The sequence below is a fragment of the Ambystoma mexicanum genome, chromosome 10, assembly GCF_040938575.1.
Source record: "Ambystoma mexicanum isolate Mex_15411 chromosome 10, UKY_AmexF1_1, whole genome shotgun sequence".
Taxonomy (NCBI): Eukaryota; Metazoa; Chordata; class Amphibia; order Caudata; family Ambystomatidae; genus Ambystoma; species Ambystoma mexicanum.
The window spans coordinates 1,313,008,586-1,313,026,708 of record NC_090932.1 but is presented as its reverse complement, the minus strand read 5'-3'; the positions used below and the strand labels follow the sequence as shown (position 1 = coordinate 1,313,026,708).

Genomic DNA, 18,123 nt, shown 5'->3' with positions numbered 1-18,123 from the left:
CCCTCCTTAAAAACGTGTTGGGAAGTCTGCTCCTGCTATAGGCAAGGCCAGAGAACTGCCCTAACGAAGCAGCACAATACAGAATGCCGAATTTGCAACAGCAGTGCATAAACCCCCCTCCCCCCATCACGTGAAAGGGTACCACACTCCCCACTATAACCAAACCCAAGAGACCAACCGCTAGTTCTCAGGTGTTTACTCCAGGCAGTAATTACTGCAATATGTTCGACGGGATAGCTGGTTGGGAGTTGTGAAGGAGAGAGAGCAATGCAGAAACAGTTACTCAATCAGCATCAAGGTAATTCTCTATGGCTTATGTCTGGAAGCTCTCCCCCTCCCTAATTTGTTGGAACAGAGTACACAAATCATTTACTGGGGAGAAGATAACAGAATAGGTCTGGTGGATCGAAGCAAAAAGGTTAAGCAATATCTATTGTGAACAAAGTCTTAAGCTGTAGCACTGGTGGAACCCCTCTGATCGTTTTTAGTGCCTAAACTGGTACACCAAACCTGTGCGACACTGTGCGATATGGCCCATGAAAGCCCTTAAGGCTATCCGCGAGGTGTGCCCCAAAAAGAACCCCATGTTTGGGAAACATGTTAGGTTGAAAGTCATCTTTAAGTAATGTGTTTGAACAGAATTCTATATTTAGGGTTTTCTTGGCTAGCTTTAAGAGTCCCCTACATTTCTGCTAGCTTTTTCCGACTTCAGACTTTCTTTTTACGTCCAGATAGACGTCTACTGAAGTTCCCCTGTCGGTGCAACTCATATCAGCGTGCTGCCCTGTACTAGCCCATATGGCTATCGGGGGGGGGGGGGGGGGGGGGGGGGGGGGGGGGGGGGGGGGGCTTCTAATGTGAATCCATGCCAGACACATGCTAGAGACCAACAGTTGCAGGTAAGTAACTTGTTCCTTCTCCAGCATGGGGACTGGCATGGATTCACATGCTCATGAACACGGAACCGAAGTAACAACACTTAACCCTGGAACCGACTCACCTCAAGCAAACAGGCTGCGTAGCACAGCTTGGCCTACCCTGGACTCCTCCCTGGAATCCCGGTTGACACAGTAGAACCTCGTGAAGGTGTGCATAGACCTCCACGTAGCAGCCCTGCAGATGTCCAGCAGGGGAACTCCAGGCTCTTGCAGCGATGGCTCTGGTGGAATGAGCTCTAGGCCGGTCTGGGAGTAGTCTGTTGGGCAGACAATGACAGTGCATGATGCAGCCAAAGAGCCACCTGGATATGGAAGCCTTTGACAGGGCATTTCCCTGATTCACAGGCCCAAAGTTCACAAAAGGTTGAGAAGTCTTCCGAAAATCCATTATGCAAGCCATATAGAACTTCAAGGCCCGAGCGACGTACAGCAAAAGCAGTGACCATTCAGCAGCTGAAGCAGGATTTAGGAAGAAGACTGGAAGCACCAAGGGTTTGTTACGGTGGAATGCAGACGGAACCTTAGTCATAAATGAAGGGTGGGTCCGAGGTACTACCCTTGCAGCATGAAACAACAGGTATGGACGTTCGCAGGAGAGGGCTTGAATATCCCCGCCCCTCCTGGCCGAGGTGATAGCTACCAGCCGTTTCCAAGAAAAAAACCTCAGGGTGGCTTGATGCAATGGCTCGAAAGGTGGTCCAATGAGCCTGGTGAGGACGACATTGAGCTATCACACTGGGACAGGGGCCTTCACTGGAGGGAAGGATCTGAAGAGGCCCTTCATGAATTATTGGACATGCCTGTGGGACCACAAGGATGGTCTTCCCGGCGAACGGGTGTCTGATGATATAGCTGCCAGATGCACCTTGATGGAGGAGAGGGCCAGTCCAGCCTTGGCTAGCGACAGTAGGTACGGCAGTAGCTGTGGGGCTGTGACATGAGGCGGCATGATTTTCTTGGACCTGTACCACACCATGAATGGTTTCCACTTATTCCCGCAGCACAATAGTGTAGATGATGCCCTGGCCTTGCCAAGAACCGATTTAAATTCCATAGGAAGATCATAGTGGCCAAGCTCTAGGGCTGCAGGGGGCAAGACTTGAGGTTCAATGATGCTGGGTCGTGATGCAGAATGGGCCCCCCCTTTCTCTGGAGAGTAGGTCGGGAAGAGAAGGCAGACAGATGGCTGGAGTCATCAACAAGTGGAGCAGGTCCAGGTACCAGATTTGGCAGGGCACACTGGGGTGAGGAGTATCATCTTGCAGTGACAGAGTTTGAGTGTGTTTATGACACACAGTAGAAGTGGAATGGGGGCAGGGGGCATACAGAGACCGACCTTCCCATCTGAGCGAGGAGTCCCCTAGGCTCCCTGGCTGGGGAAAATATGCTGGCAAACTCCTTGCATTTGGAATTTGTTGCCACGGCGAAGAGGTCAATTTGGGGGTGGCCCCATTTGCTGAAGAGGAAAGACACCAGCCCCTGTTGAATCACCATTCGTGGCAGGAGCATAGCTCCCTGCTGAGGGCATCCGCTACTGTGTTTTTGATGCCTGCCAGATGAAACTGGGCAAGAAGAACAAGTTACTTATCAACTGGTAACGTTCTTTCGATTGGATGTTCCTCCAATGTATTCCACCACTTTGACCAGTAATGTCCACAGCTGTGCTACTTCGGAAAATTTTCGGCAGAGGGCGCCTGTGTCAATGGTGTCAGGTCGATGTCCCTCAAAGGCCTCGTCAAGGGCGACGTCACCGGATGTTATAAATAGGAGGCCCGTAGCCTCTGTTTGTTTTTTCCTCCATAACGTGTGACCTGCATGTGCACAATGCCTGCTTGACTGCACATAGCCTTGAGGGAACGTAAACTGCAATAGCATTGGAAATTCTCCAGAGGGGCAGGCTGGGAGGGCGATGTGGAATACATTGGAGGAACATCCAATCCACAACGTTACCAGTTGGTAAGTAACTTGTTCTTCGAATGGATTGTGTCCTCCAACGTATTCCACATCTTTGACAGACTCCCAAAGCAGTACCAGAAAATGGAGGGAGAAGAATTTAGAATACCCAATCAGATGGCAGAATAAAGGACCAAAGGCCATATCTTGACCATGGAGCGTATCCAGGGAGTAATGTTAAGGTGTGAAAAGAAGCCCATGTAGCTGCGTCACAAATATTCCTAATAGGAACTCCTCGCTGCAAGGCAGTGGAAGTAGCCACTCCCCTAGTGGAGCAATCCCACAAACCCTCCGGAGGGTCCTTGCCCACCAATCTGTAACATTCAGTAATGTTGAGGATAATCCACCTGGACCAGGTTGGTTTGGGAACAGCATGGCCCAATCGGTGTCCAGCGTACCCAACAAAAAGAGTTGGTCGCCCACTCTGACCCTGGACATCCTAGAAATATAAAAGATCAGAGCTCTCCTAGGGTCCAACCTATGGAGCCGCTCCTCTTCCTTACTAGGAGGAGGAGGAGGATATAAACCAGGAAGTACCACTTTCTGGCTTAAATCCTTTCTTACCTTAGGTAGAAAGGATGGACGTACCCTCAGTACAACCCTATCCTATATGAAGGTTGAGAGTCTTGACATCTGGATGGAGCTGCCCTGCCCTGCCCTGCCCTGCCCTGCCCTGCCCTGCCCTGCCCTGCCCTGCCCTGCCCTGCCCTGCCCTGCCCTGCCCTGCCCTGCCCTGCCCTGCTACGTCCTCGCGCGTGAGAAGCTCCTCTCGGTAGGGAGGACGGCGTGGAGGACAGCCGACAGCTCTAGAAGGTCCGGGTACCATGCTCTCCTGGCCCAATCTGGAGCAATGAAGATCATGTGGGATCCGAACCTCCGCAACCTCCTTAGCACCTGAGGAATGACGGGGACCGGAGGAAATGCGTACAGAAGTGGGAATGACCAATCCACGACAAATGTGTCCCCTAAGGCTCCTCTCAGAGGAAAATCCCTAGAGTAGAATCTTGCGCACTTCCGGTTGGCACTAGTCGTGAACAATCCACTTGTGGGGTTCCCCAAAGGGCGAAGATCTCCATAAGGACTTCTTGAGCCAACTCCCACTCATGAGAGATCGTGCTCTGCCTGCTCAGAGTGTCCACCGCCGCTTTCTCCTCTCCGGCCAGATGAACTGCTGAGAGTGAAATTCCTTGCTGGATTGCCCAGAACCAGAGCTGTATTGCCTCTCTGCACAACGGGAGTGACCCTACTCCCCTTTTTTTGTGGAGGTAATGCATGGCCACTGTGTTGTCCGTCATGATCAGGGCTCTCTTCCCCCTTACAGACGGCAGAAAAGCCTTCAGGGCCAGCCTGATGGCTTTCCGCTCCAACAGGTTGATGTGGAGTTTGGACTCTGACGGAGACCAACGACCGCTGGCGGTCAGATCGTCGGCATGAGCTCCCCATCCTGTGAGGGAATCGTCCGTCACCACCGTCACCTCCGGCCAAGGTTGCCAAAATGGCTCCCCCTTCATCAGATTCCCTTTGCTGGCCCACCACAGAAGATCCTGCGAGACCCAGAGTGGAACCTGAACAGGATCCGACAGCTGGCCTGAGAATTGGGACCACTGCATCTTGAGAACCCATTGCAAGGATCTCATCTGCAGTATGGCCTCAGGCACCAGAAAAATACAGGATACCATGAGGCCGAGCAACCTTAAGAATACGAAAGCTGGAAGACTCTGGGCATGTTGAAATTTGTCCACCATCTGTACAATGTGATGAGCCCTCACCTTGGGAGGCGAACACTTCTAAGGAGGTGTCCAACACAGCTCCAATGTACTGGAGCCGTTGAAAAGGTGTCAGATGCGACTACTTGAAATTGAGGGAGAAGCCCAGCTTGTGGAGGGAGCGGCAGGTGAGACTGAAGTTCCAGAGCTTGCTCGGGAGAACATGCTCAAATCAGTCAGTCGTCCAGGTAGGGGTAGACGTGAATCCCCCCCCGCCCGAGATATGCTGCAACCACCACCATTAGCTTTGTGAAGACCCTCGGGGCAGAGGTCAATCCGAATGGCAGGACCCGAAACTGAAAGTGGGAGCTGCCATCTGCAAAACTCAGGTACTTTCTGTGCTTTGGATGAATCGTCACATCAAAGTTAGCATCCTGTAGGTCCAGAGACACCAACCAATCCTGAAGACGAAGGGCCTGAAGGACCTTCGAAAGAGTAACCATCTTGAACTTGTCCTTCCGCAGGAACTTGTTCAACCAACGCAAGTCCAAGATGGGTCTCAGTCCACTGTCTTTCTTTGGAATAAAATAATATGGAGAATACCATCCCTTGTTCCTCTCCGCTACAGGCACAAGTTCTATGGCGCTTTTCTCCTGCAGTGTTAAGATTTCCTGCACAAGGAGCGGATCCGGAAGCTTCAATGAGAGACTCCCCGGTGGATTGTCATGAGGCTGCTGTAAGAAGGGCAGGCAGTAGCCGTGGGTTATTGTCTCCAGAACCCACGCAACCGAAGTAATAGCTTGCCATTCTTCCAGATGCTGAGACAGTCTGCACCCAACCGGCGACCAATGGAAATTGGCCTCAGTTTTTGCACGCCTGTGTCAGCGCCTGAAGGCAAAGAGGCTGCTGCTTGAGTGGCTTTGGCACCTCTATTTCCCCGACCACCACAGGCACTTCTCAGTTGGCACCTTTGGTTGCCGGCTCCTCTCGTCCTACCAAAAGAGGAGTAGTAACGAAAGGAACCTCCCCTCCACTGTTGTCCCCTAGGACGAAAAGGCGGAGGTTGATGCACTGCTGCACTCAAAGATTTAGCAGCTGCTTTTGGAGGTCTACAACCTCTCAAGGCTCTCTTTAGCCTTGGTGCCAAACAAATGAGGGCCATCAAAGGGCATGTTCAAAAGACGGGCCTGTACATCTGGAGCAAAACCGGACTTCCGCAACCACGCAAACCTGCGTATCACAGTGCTCGCAGCCATGGACCAGCTAACACTGTCGGCCATGTCCAATTCAAACTGAAGGGATTCACACATGGCATCCTTGCCATCCTGCACGAGAGCAAGGAACCCATCCCTTTCTTCCCCCTCGGGAATATGCTCAGTCGCTAGAGAGATGCTATTCCACAGTGTGTGTGAAAATCTTGCCAAGGCACAAGTGGAGTTGGCTGAGGGATGGTAGGGTACGCCGCCTGCCTCGAGGTGGCCGTAGCCACCTGACCACCAAACTCTCGGGAGTGGGGTGAGTGGATAAGTAGCTGGGGTCGCTACTGGAAGGGTGGTATTTTTTAGTTAACGACTTGTTAACCGCCGAAAGAGACTGGGTCTGCCATGCAGCCGCTACCCTTTTTGCAAAGTCAGATGAAAAGGCAACAATGGGTCAGTGGACGGATCTCGAGCCAAAATATCAGTCACGTAATCCTGAACAAATGCATCCGGAGGACTAGACCAACCAAGATACTCAGTAACCCTAACCATCAGTCTCCTATAAGAGGACTCAGCATGAGCCCCAGTATAAGGCCTGCCAAACTCCACCTCAGGAGAAGTGTCCAAGCCACTGGCATCATGGAGTGATTGGCGCAACTCTTCCAACTGACTGTCCCCAGAAAAGACACAGGCGACATCAGGCTCAACAGGGTCAAATCTGACCTCTCCTCATACTCATAGATGATATCCAGAGGAAGGAGGAAATCCTGCCTAGGGACAGAAGTGGGTCTGGATTCCTCAACAGGCTTCACAGACTTGGATTTAGCTTTCCTTGGAGGATCCACAGTACCAGGGACCTCCATCGGCAAATTCCGGCCAAAAGGCCCCAAAAGGTATCGAGGGCGATGACTGCTTCGGCATCGACAAGGGCTGGTGTGAAGGCAAAGCTTCGACGTCTGTATCTGACGGACATGGCGCCGGCGCTGACCTTGAGCCCTTACCAGATGTCTGCGGTTTCGCCGGGGACGAAGACTGAGACCCGGATCTAGCGATCAACCTGAACCATGGCGATCAACCTGAACCATGTCTGACGATCAACCTGAACCATGTCCGAACGGGACTGCGCCTCTCGAGGAGTATCGCGCCGAGGACCTGGGCCCAAAGGCGCACGAACATCGGACCGAGATCATTCCCTGCCGGCTTCTTCCGAAGGCGCAGATGGAACTGTGCCCGGGGATTGAAAAATCACCAGCATCTTCTCCCAGAAGGCCTCCCATTCCTCTGGAGTCGAGGATTTAGTGGGACAAGCCACTTTCCCTGTGGCGCCCTGATCCGACGAGGACAAGGAAGGCGACCGGTGATGCTGCTTCCTGGAGTCCCTAGACGAGGACGACAAGTGACAGGACCCACTCCGGGATCGAGATCCCCAGGACTCCTTCCGACGAGGAGAGACACCCCTCGAATCGTCAGTGGACATCCCCTTCGCAGATTTACGGGACTTACTGGGTTTAGTACCCTGACCTACCTGTAACTTCCCCTTACGCTCCCGCAAGGCCTTAGCAGTCAGTGACTGGCATTTCGAAACAGTCTGTGTAATTACTCTCGGCCAGACATCACAAGCAAATGCGTTGCAGGTCCGTAATTGACATCTTAGACTTATAGTCCCGGCAACTCTTAAAGCCAGACCGCGGAGTCGGAGGGGTAGATGATGAAGACATATTCACAAAGAATACACGAGACACGCTGAGTTCTCGAAGCAAACACGTTTGCGGAAAAAACAGAACTGAGGCTACGGGCGCCGTGCGTCCTGTTTATAACATCCAGTGATGTCGTCCTCGAGGGATATCGACCCGTAGCCAAGTAGCACAGCTGTGGACATTACATGTCAAAGATGTGGAATACGTTAGAGGACACAATCCATTCAAAACATGCGTTGAAGAATCTCCCAGTGCCACAGGCCCTCAAGCTCTAGCGAAAGAGCAGGGGATTGGGTCCCACCATGCTTCCTGATTTAGAACAGCGTGGTGGTGTTGTCTGAAGATCCTTACCATCAGACCCCTCAAAAGAAGCAGGAATGACTTGAGATCCCAGAATACGGCTTGTAATTTCAGCACATTGATGTGCAGATTCTTCTTTTCCGGCAACCCGAGACCCCTGGTGTGGGACTGCCCGGTGGGAACCCTGCATCTGTCCAGAGAGGCATCTTTGATTACTGTAGCCTGGAATGATGGGACTTGCAACAGGGTACCCTGAGTGAGGTGCTAGCCTGCAGAAAGTGACCAGGTGAATTCAAGAGGATATCATGCTCAGTAGTGACTTAATTGCTAAGATTGTCACGGATTGCAATCCTGGCCAGCCAATGTACCTTCCCTTGGATGGCCACAACCCTCTACTCCGAGGGGTATACCAAGGATGACACTGTGTTGAGGCGGGCAATTTCGGATAATTGATGGAGAATCCGAACTCCGTCAGTAGGCGTTAGGGTCTCTTCTGTGTGCTGTACCACTAGGTCCTGAGAAAACGACTGGATGAGCCAGTCGTCCAGGTAAGGGTACACTTGTATGCCCTTGAGGCGTAGATGTGCCGCCACTGGGGCTAAGCGTTTTCGTGAAGACCCTTAGTGCTGATTTTAGGCTGAAGGGCCGAGCCTTGAACTGATAGTGACGTCCCAGAACTACGAAGCCTAGGACATTCGATGATTTGGGTGTATGGGGACGTGGAAGTAAGCATCCTCCAGGTCCAGTGTCATGTAATCCCCCTCCTCCAGTCGGACGAGCACTTGCTGCAACGTGACCATCCTGAATTTTTGGGATCTTAGGTATTTGTTGAGGTGTCGCAGATCCAGGATCGGGCACCACCCTCCCGATTTCTTGCAGATCACAAAGTATCTAGAGAATACTACGGAGCCCCAGAGGGACGGTTTCTATTGCCCCTTTTGCCAGCATGGCTTGCACTTCTTGGAGCAGCTGGTTCATGTGGAGCGCTCCTTCCTTGCTGTGTTTGAACTTTAGGGTGTGCCCCTGACAAAGTATGTCTAGCACCCATTCGTCGGTGGTGCTGTCCTTCCACGTGTCGACGAAACTTGATAGACCTCCTCCCACCGGGGTGCGAAAGTGGGGGTCTCTGCCCTGGGCCGAGTCAGGATTGCTTGGGTGCTGGAGTCTTGCCTTTAGGGCGGCGTCGACGCTGCAACCCTCCTCCAAAGACTTGCAACCAGTCCCTGTATGCTTCGTGTGCTGTGGAGCATGAGGGCTAACGGTAGGAGGTAGAGGCGTATCCTCTGGAAGATCTGCTGAACTTTCCCCATGAAGATCAAAAGGAAGAGGGCAGATGCTGTTGCAGGGTCCCTAGGAATCTTGTCTTCTCCGTGTCTATATTTATTGCCTGCAAGCGTCCCATCCGCTACTTTTCCAAAGAGGTTAACCCCGCCAAAGGACATAACGACCACCTTGGCCTAGACAGCAGGTCTAAAGTTGGTGGCTTTCAGCCATCCTTAGCGCCTGAGTGCCACACCATTACCCATCTGATGAAACCTCAATCTGTGACATACATGGTTACTGTGATGGCGTGGTCGGAGGCCACCTCTTCTTCCTGAAAAAGGGTGACAGCCTCAGTCTTTTGTAATTCGGCAAGAAATCTAGGAGTGGGCACAGTTTAAACCACAATTCTCCATCATACTGTGCTAGGATGGCCAGGGCTTTGACGGTTGATGCTGGGGTGTATATGCCACGCTTCCCCATCGCATCCACCTTCATTCTTCTTTGTCTGGTGGAACGATACACTTGGAGGTCGGGTTAGCAGACCACTTGCTTGCTGCAGCTGATACCAGGGAATCCGGTGAAGGCTGTGATCTGAGACACTTGGGGGCCCGAGTCTGGCACCCTGTATTTCTTCTCTAAGGGGGCCTTCTGCGCACTTCCAAGTGCGGGTTACCGTGATCTTTGCCGCCAGTAAAAGTTGGGTTATGCCAAAAAGTATCACCTTTTATGCAGGTTTCTCCCATTCATTCCAGCCTAGCTCTCAGTCACCCAGCAGGGTGGCTGTCCTTGCCGGACAGCCAGCCGGCCAATCACCCAAGAGTGCATTCCCGTCTCCTAGGAGACTAAGCACAGGGAGTTTCGGGCACCTCCCTCGCTTCCTGCCCAAGCAAGGCACCCTGGAGCCAGAGGCGGGCTACACTCGTGAACCCCGCCAAAGGCAAAATGAACAAAGGGACCTAACCTCGTTTGGCGTGCAGAGTAAATCTCAAGAAGGACATTTCCACAAAGAAACGGCGAAAAAAGACGACCGAGGCCATTTTGACAAAAATGGCACCCATGTGTGCTTTACCGTTGTTGCAAATGAAGCCCGCAGTAACACCACACAATGGTAATTAAAAGTAAACCACTGCCACCCGCCATTCGGTGAGGAAAGGGTAACAAACATTTTCCATGAGAAGCTAGACAAATGGGATACCAATTAACCCCTCCAGCACCCTATTGTAAGATAGTGTGTGCTGGGTCTAGAAAGTTATAACTGTAAGCCAAGTCAATTTCACTTCGCTGCTCTTGGAAACAGTAGTTTATCCAAGAGAAGGTAGTTAAACCTTGGGGAAATCTGAAAGACTTCCCTGTGTCACTGCACTGAAGGTGCTGTGTGACACAATGTAAAAGATGATGCCTATGGAGTTTGTCAGACTCCACAACCAAGAGAAACAGTGTTCAAAAAAATCACATTAAAATCCATGAGAGTGTGTGAAAAATGGATCTCACTCTCTCCAGGTTAAAAAAAAGAAATCAAGTCCTCAAAATCCAGCAAAGTTGCTGGGGGTCTCTAAGGTAGAGGGAATTAGCACATTTCTGAGAATTCTACTCAACACCATGTTTTTGTTAGTGAATTTCATAGGTTTTTAGTAGAGTACTGTAAGCAGAACATTGCTTTAGCATACCGTTTTCTGTAAAGAGGACAGGTATTTGGTACGGCAACATAACCATAACGTCCCATAAACAACACTTTGTTACTGATTCCTTGCCTGCCCCCATGATAAACGTGTGGAAAGGGCAAATTGTATGTATCCATTTGCGCTACCCCTTACTTTTCCGAGTTGGTGTATCGTACTAATTACAGATGTACATAGTAAATGTTGTTTAGTGTGTTAGGAGGCTCTCTTTTTCTGTTAACAGTGTATGATAAATCTGTACTGCACACTACTAGCCGAGATTACTACAGATGAGCAATAGACCAAGTTACTCTCCTACCTGGTAACGTTCTTTCGATGGGATGGTCCGACGACGTATTCCATATCTATGACAGTAATCACCACAGCTGTGTTGCTTCGGAAAATTTTCGGCGTCTGCGTCGATGACGTCGATGCGCCGTCCTCGAGGACCTCCTCTGACGTCACCCGATGTGATAAGTAGGACGCACGACGCCCGTAGCCTCAGTTGTAGTTTTTTCCCAGAACGTGTGCCACCAGTCTTCTGCCAGTCTGACACACAAAGCCTTGCGGAAACTTACTCCCAAAGCAGTACCAATGCAAGGAGGTGGGAAAAGGATTTAGAAATCCGAAATTTAGCATGCCCAATCAAATTGCGGAGTAAAGGACCACCTTGCCAAAGGCCAGATCCTGCCCCCGGATGGAATCGAGGGAATAGTGATGTACAAAAGTATATACCGAAACCCAGGTGGCTGCATCACAGATGTTGCAAATAGAACACCCCTCTGCAGGGCAGTAGAGGCAGCCATACCGCTGGTAGAATGGGCCCGTAAGCCGACCGGTGGGTCCTTACCCACCAAGCGGTAACACTCAGATAGCCAAAACGATCCAGCGAGACAAAGTCTGTTTCGTCACAGCCTGTCCCAAATGCTTTCCAGCGTAACCAATAAAGAGCTGATCGTCCACTCTGACCCGGGACATGCGTGAAATATAAAAGCTTAACGCTCTCCTAGGATCAAGCCTATGGAGCCTCTCCTCTTCCTTACCAGGATGTGGAGGAAGATAAAATGCCGGAAGAACAACCTTCTGGCCTAAATGAAATTCCAACAGCACCTTCAGAAGAAAAGAAGGACGAACTCTAAGGACAACCCTGTCCTTATGAAACACAGTGAAGGGTGGCTTAACTGAAAGTGCCTGTAACTCACTCACACTGCGAGCGGAAGTGACCGCAACTAAAAATACAGTTTTAAGGGCATGAATGCAAAGGCTCAAACGGAGCACCCATCAGAAACTTAAGAACAAGGTTTAAATCCCAACCGGGCACCAGGAAAGGTGACACATTAGTGAGCCCTTTCAGAAACTCTGACATTAAAGGGATTTTAAAGTAAGAACACTCTTCAGACGAGCGCTTAAAGATGGACAGCGCCGCCAGGTAACCTTTAATGGTACCCACTTGCAAGCCCCTGTGGGCCAAAGAAAGTAAAAAGGACAGAACCATGGGGATGTCACATGCAAAAGGATCCACATTCTGAACACTGCACCAGTCGCAGAACTTATGCCAACGGCAACGGTACAGAGACTTTGTTGCTGGCCTTCGGGCCGAAAGCAACACCTCCATCACGTCTTCAGGGAGGTCCCAATCCTTATACCTCAACCTTTCAGAAGCCAAGCGTGAAGGTTGAGGGATCTGACCTCTGGATGGAGAACCTGACCCCCCCCTCCCGTGAGAGCAGATCGTCTCGGTAGGGAAGACTACGTTGAGGGCAGATGGACAAGTAGAAGGTCCGGGTACCACGTCCTCCGAGCCCACGCCGGGGCAATGAGGATCATCCGGGAACTGAACTTCCGTAACCTCCACAGCACTTGCGGGATGACGGGGACTGGAGGAAATGCGTACAGCAGCGGGAATGACCACTCCACCACGAACGCATCTCCTAAGGCTCCTTTTGGAGGAAATTCCCACAAGAAAAACCTTTCGCACTTCCGGTTGACACTGGAGGCAAAGAGATCCACTTGAGGGGTCCCCCAAAGGACGAAGATCTCCAGGAGAATCTCCTGAGCCAACTCCCACTCGTGAGAGATCGTGCTCTGCCTGCTCAGAGCGTCCGCCGTCACGTTTTCGTCTCCGGCCAGATGAACTGCCGAGATCGAAACTTCCTGCTGGATGGCCCAGAACTCGAGCTGGATCGCCTCCCTGCACAGAGGAAGTGACCCTGACCCCCCCCCCTTTTTGTTGAGGTAGTGCATGGCCACTGTGTTGTCCGTCAGGATCAGGACACTCTTTCCTCGCACAGTCGGCAGAAAAGCCTTCAGGGCTAGCCTGACAGCCCTCAGCTCCAACAGATTGATATGGAGTCTGGACTCCGACGGAGACCAACGACCGCTGACTGTCAGCCCGTTGGCATGAGCTCCCCATCTTGTGAGGGATGCATCCGTCACGATCGTCACCTGCGGCCAGGGAAGCCAAAATGGAGCCCCCTTCATCAAGTTGCCTTTGACGGCCCACCACAGAAGGTCCCGGGGCGACCGAGGGCGGCACCTGAACCGGGTCAGACATCCTGCCGGAGGACTGCGACCATTGCATCTTGAGTGCCCACTGCAAAGATCTCATCCGCAGGCGAGCCTCTGGCACCAGAAGAATGCAGGATGCCATGAGGCCGAGCAACCTCAAGAACTCGAACGCTGGGAGCGTCTGGGCATGCTGAAACTTGTGCACCATCTGCTGAATGTGAAGAGCCCTCACCTGGGGAGGAAAACACTGCCCCAGGAAAGTGTCAAGCACTGCTCCGATGTACTGGTGCCGCTGTGTTGGCGTCAAATGGGACGTCTTTAAATTGAGGGAGAAGCCCAGCCTGTGAAGGGAGTGGCAGGTGACCGATGATCCAGGACCTGCTCGGGAGAGCTCCCCCTGATCAACCAATCGTCCAGGTAGGGGTAGACGTGAATCCCCCCCTTGCCTGAGATGCGCTGCCACCACCACCATGAGCTTGGTGAAAACCCTTGGGCGGAGGTCAATCTGAACGGCAGGACCCGAAACTGAAAGTGCGAGTCGCCAACCGCGAACCTCAGGTACTTCTTGTGCTTGGGATGGATCGGCACATGGAAGTAAGCATCCTTGAGGTCGAGAGACACCAACCAGTCCTGAAGCTGAAGGGCCTGGAGGACTTGAGAGAGAGTAACCATCTTGAACTTGTCCTTCCTTAGGAGTTTGTTCAAACCGCGCAAGTCCATGATGGGTCTCAATCCCCAGTCTTTCTTCGAAATCAGAAAATAAGGGGAATACCATCCCTTGTTCCTCTCCGCTACAGGCACCAGTTCTATGGCGCCTTTCTCCAGCAGGGCTTGAATTTCTTGCGCAAGGAGCGGATCCGGACTCTGCAAAGAGAGGTTCCCCGGTGGATTGTCGCGAGGCCTGTGCCGAAAGGGAAGACAGTAGCCGTGGGTTATGATCTCCAGAACTCACACATCTGAAGTAATGGCACGCCACTCTACAAGATGCTGCGCCAGCCTTCCCTAAACCGGCGAACCATGGGGTATGGCCTCATGACTGAGTAGTAGCGGCTGCGACGTTACCTGAGGGCAAAGAGGCAACTGCCCGAGCGGCCTTGGCACCACGGGTACCCTGTCGTCCACCTCTGGTACCCCTGCGTTGGCCTCTTTGACTGCCAGCTCCTCTCGCTTTACTGAAGGACGAGTAATAGCGAAAGGAACCACCCCTGCATTGCTGTCCCCTAGGACGAAAAGGCGGAGGTTGGCGAACTGCAGCGCCCAACGACTTTGCTGCAGCTTTTGAGGTCTGCAACTTCTCAAGGCTCTCGTCAGCCTTGCTGCCAAAAAGGTGTTGACCGTCAAAGGGCATGTTGAGGAGCCGGGACTGCACATCAGGAGCAAACCCCGACTTCCGCAACCACGCAAACCTGCGTATCACGGTGCTCGCCGCCATGGACCTGCTGACGCATTCAGCCAAGTCCAAACCCGACTGAACGGACTCACACATGGCATCCTTACCATCCTGGACCATAGCAAGGAAACCATCCCGTTCGTCCCCTTCGGGAATATGTTCAGCCGCTAACGCAACACAGTTCCACAGAGTGTGTGTGAAACGAGACAAGGCACAAATGGAGTTGGCTGCCTGAAGCGACATACCACCAGAAGAAAACACTTTTTATTCGCCCAGCCATCAAAACCTTTGTCGTCCCTATCAGGAGGGATGGTAGGGTACGACGCCTGCTTTGCCGGGGCCGTGGCCGCCTGCACCACCAAACTCTCCGGAGTGGGGTGCCTGGTCAAGTAGCAGGGGTCGCTACTGGCTGGACGGTATTTTCGCGACAAGGACCTGCCCACCGCCGGGAGACTCTCCGGAGCAGTCCAAGCCGCCGCCACCCTTCTCTGTAAAGCCATATGGAACGGCAGTACCGGGTCAGTTGGGGGACCAACATCAAGGATGTCCGTGAGATCATCCTGCACAAACTCCCCTGGGGGAGCAGACCATACCAAGTACTCAGATACCCTAGCCATAAGGCGTCAGTACGAGGAATCGGCATGAGAGCCAGGCTCAGGCCTACAAAACTCCACCTCCGGAGAGGTGTCCAGTCCACTGGCATCATGCAGTGACTGCCTCAAATCGTCAAACTGACTATGGCCCGAGACAATTTCATCTGGAACCTGACTAGGAACCAGGCCATCAGAATCCTCATCCGCCTCTGAAATATATTCCAGGTGGCGAAAAGAAGGCACCGGAGAGTGCTTGCTCTTAACCAGAGCCTTCCTAGGGGGTTCCCCCGTGCCACGGGTACCTCCGACACGAAAGGCGTCGAGGGAATCGGCGCCGGCGTTCGAGAGAACAGGCATCGGCGCCGAGAGAACAGGCATCGGCGTCGCGGAAATCTGCGTCGACGTCAGATGCAGCGCCGCCAGCATCGGCAGCGTCGACACAGTCCTCGAAGCCGGAGCTCTGAGCGTGTCCTTCGACGACCAAAGCGTTGACGGCTTCGACGACTTCCTCGGAGCCGGAGCCTCGAGAAAGCCTGTCGACGCCCTAGACGTCGATGTCTTCCTCGAAGACATCACAGGTGCACACGGTCTCGAACGCGTCGAGGACCAGGACCTGGAACGGGTACGTCGAGAACGAGTCCCCTTGTCCGAACGGGACCTCTCCCGTGACTTGTGCCGACCACTCTTGCGAGCGGTGTCTCTCGACCTCTCACGACCGACCCCACTCGGGGGCGCGGACGGCTTAGTACCCTGCGTCTCGAGAATCGCCAGCATTTTCTTCCCGAAGGAAGCCCATTCCTCCGGCGTCGCACGGCTGGTGGGGTAAGCGACGTGCCGGGCAGAGTCCTCCGAAGAGGACCGGTGTCGGCGCTTCCGAGAATGCCTTGAAGAGGCTGAGGAGTGGCGAGACCGACTCCTAGAAGGAGACCCACGAGACTTCCGACGACGACGCGGAGAGTCTCCTCTCGAATCATCCGTCGAAAGCCCCGCAGACTTCGACTTCTGGGGCTTGGACACCCGACCTACCGACAACTTCTTACGTTCACGTAAGGCTTTGGACGTGAGCGAGTGGCAGTCGATACAGTCATCCGTGTCGTGGGCCTCCCCGAGGCACCAGAGGCAGGCGTTGTGCGAGTCCGTCACCGACATCTTGGACCCACACTCCCCGCACTTCTTGAAGCCCGGACGCGGGGTCGAAGACGAAGTAGAAGACATCTTCACACGAAGGATTTTCACAAAATACGAACAGGTTCTAAGAACCGAGAAGAACAGAACTCCAAAGAGTCGAGGCGTTAACCGAGATTCACGTAGCAACACGTTCGCAGAAAAACGGAACTGAGGCTACGGGCGTCGTGCGTCCTACTTATCACATCGGATGATGTCAGAGGAGGTCCTCGACAACGGCGCATCGACGTCATCAACGCAGGACGCAGAAAAAAGTTTCCAAAGCAGCACAGCTGTGGTGATTACATGTCATAGATATGGAATACGTCGAGGACCCAATCCCCTCGAAACACTGTTTCTGCCGTTTTTATACGTAAATGTGTGTTTTCAACGTTAGCTCACATTCTTACAATAGGCTCATCAGTGCAGTGTGTAGATTGCGAAACAATTCTTCATTGCCACTGTACGACAAAGACATGCCAATTGTCGTGAAAAGGTGTATGTATCGCGAACCGATGTTCTCATTCTCACAGCAGAACATCCCAGCAGCGCTTAAGAAGTCAAACATGCTTCTGTTGACGATACCCCTTGTGACCTCTGGCTGGCGACCAGAATCATTGGAATACTTCCACATTATTCTCTGGGACATACAAGAGAAAAGCACCTTGGCAGTAGGAAAAAAGCGCTGCACTGCTTTCATCATAATCTTCAGTTGACGGATCAGGAACAAGGCATGTAACCCATAAAGAAGGCTCCAAAGTGCACAATCACTACATGTACAGTTGACAAAGAGGCCACGCGTCACCATTCTAGAAGCAGTCCACCGAAACAGCACGATTCGACACTACTCCATTAAGCGTCCACTCCCTCCAAACCAAAATTGCCAGACATGTCTTCTTGGAGGGCATACACGCACAGATATTCCACAAAGCCATCACCCACGACGAAATCTGTACGTCTTGCCATGTTTGCCAGCCGCAGTACACAAAGTAATGGGGAAAGTGAATGGGCCTCATTACGACCCTGGCGCTAATGGGTTAACGGCGCCGTTAACCCATTAGTGCCTTACTACGAGGTCCCTTTGCGGGACCCGACCTGAACGGCTGGTCTAGACCAGCCGTTAAAGTGGGGACCCGCAAAGGGACCTTGGTGCCAAGTACGGTACCGCAATTTGCGGTACCGTACTTAGCGCCTTCCCCAGTCCTATTGAGCCCTATGGGGCAAAAATGGGAATGGGGAAGGGCCAATGTTCAATGGGGAATTACCGCCCCGCCAACCTTGGAATGGGGTGGTAATTCCCCATTGAACATTGACTGACTTGTTACGATACCGGCACCAACCATGGAGCTAATAGCGCCATGGTTTAGCGCCAGCATCGTAATGAAGGCCAATGCCTCCCTTTCCTGTGACGCACACCCAAAGCACCCGATTGGCCAAATGCCATAGTCCCAGTTCTATTGACCAGCATGCTCACTAACACAGAATGTGGCACGCGCCTTTCTCCAAGTACCGCCAGGGCCGTGCCCCAGTAAAGCAGGAGTCTTCCTTCTTCCTAATGGCACGCTTTCCTCTGACGCACACCCTAAGCAGCACATGATAGGACAATCGCTACAGTCCCATTTCCATAGGCCAGCATGGCGCGGAGCGTTGAATGTGGCACGTGCGGGTCCCCAAGTACGTTGCGGGCCCGTCCCCAGTGCAGCAGGAGACCCTCTTCCTTTTGCCGCACAGCCTAAGCAACTCATTGGACAATC

The 18,123-nt window shown here is 52.6% G+C and overlaps 1 protein-coding gene across 2 annotated transcripts in view; it reads right to left on the bottom strand.

Moving 5' to 3' along the window:
* Nucleotides 1-18,123, bottom strand: part of MORC2 (MORC family CW-type zinc finger 2) — a 959,542-nt gene that overhangs the window by 234,616 nt on the left and 706,803 nt on the right. The window lies entirely within an intron of this gene.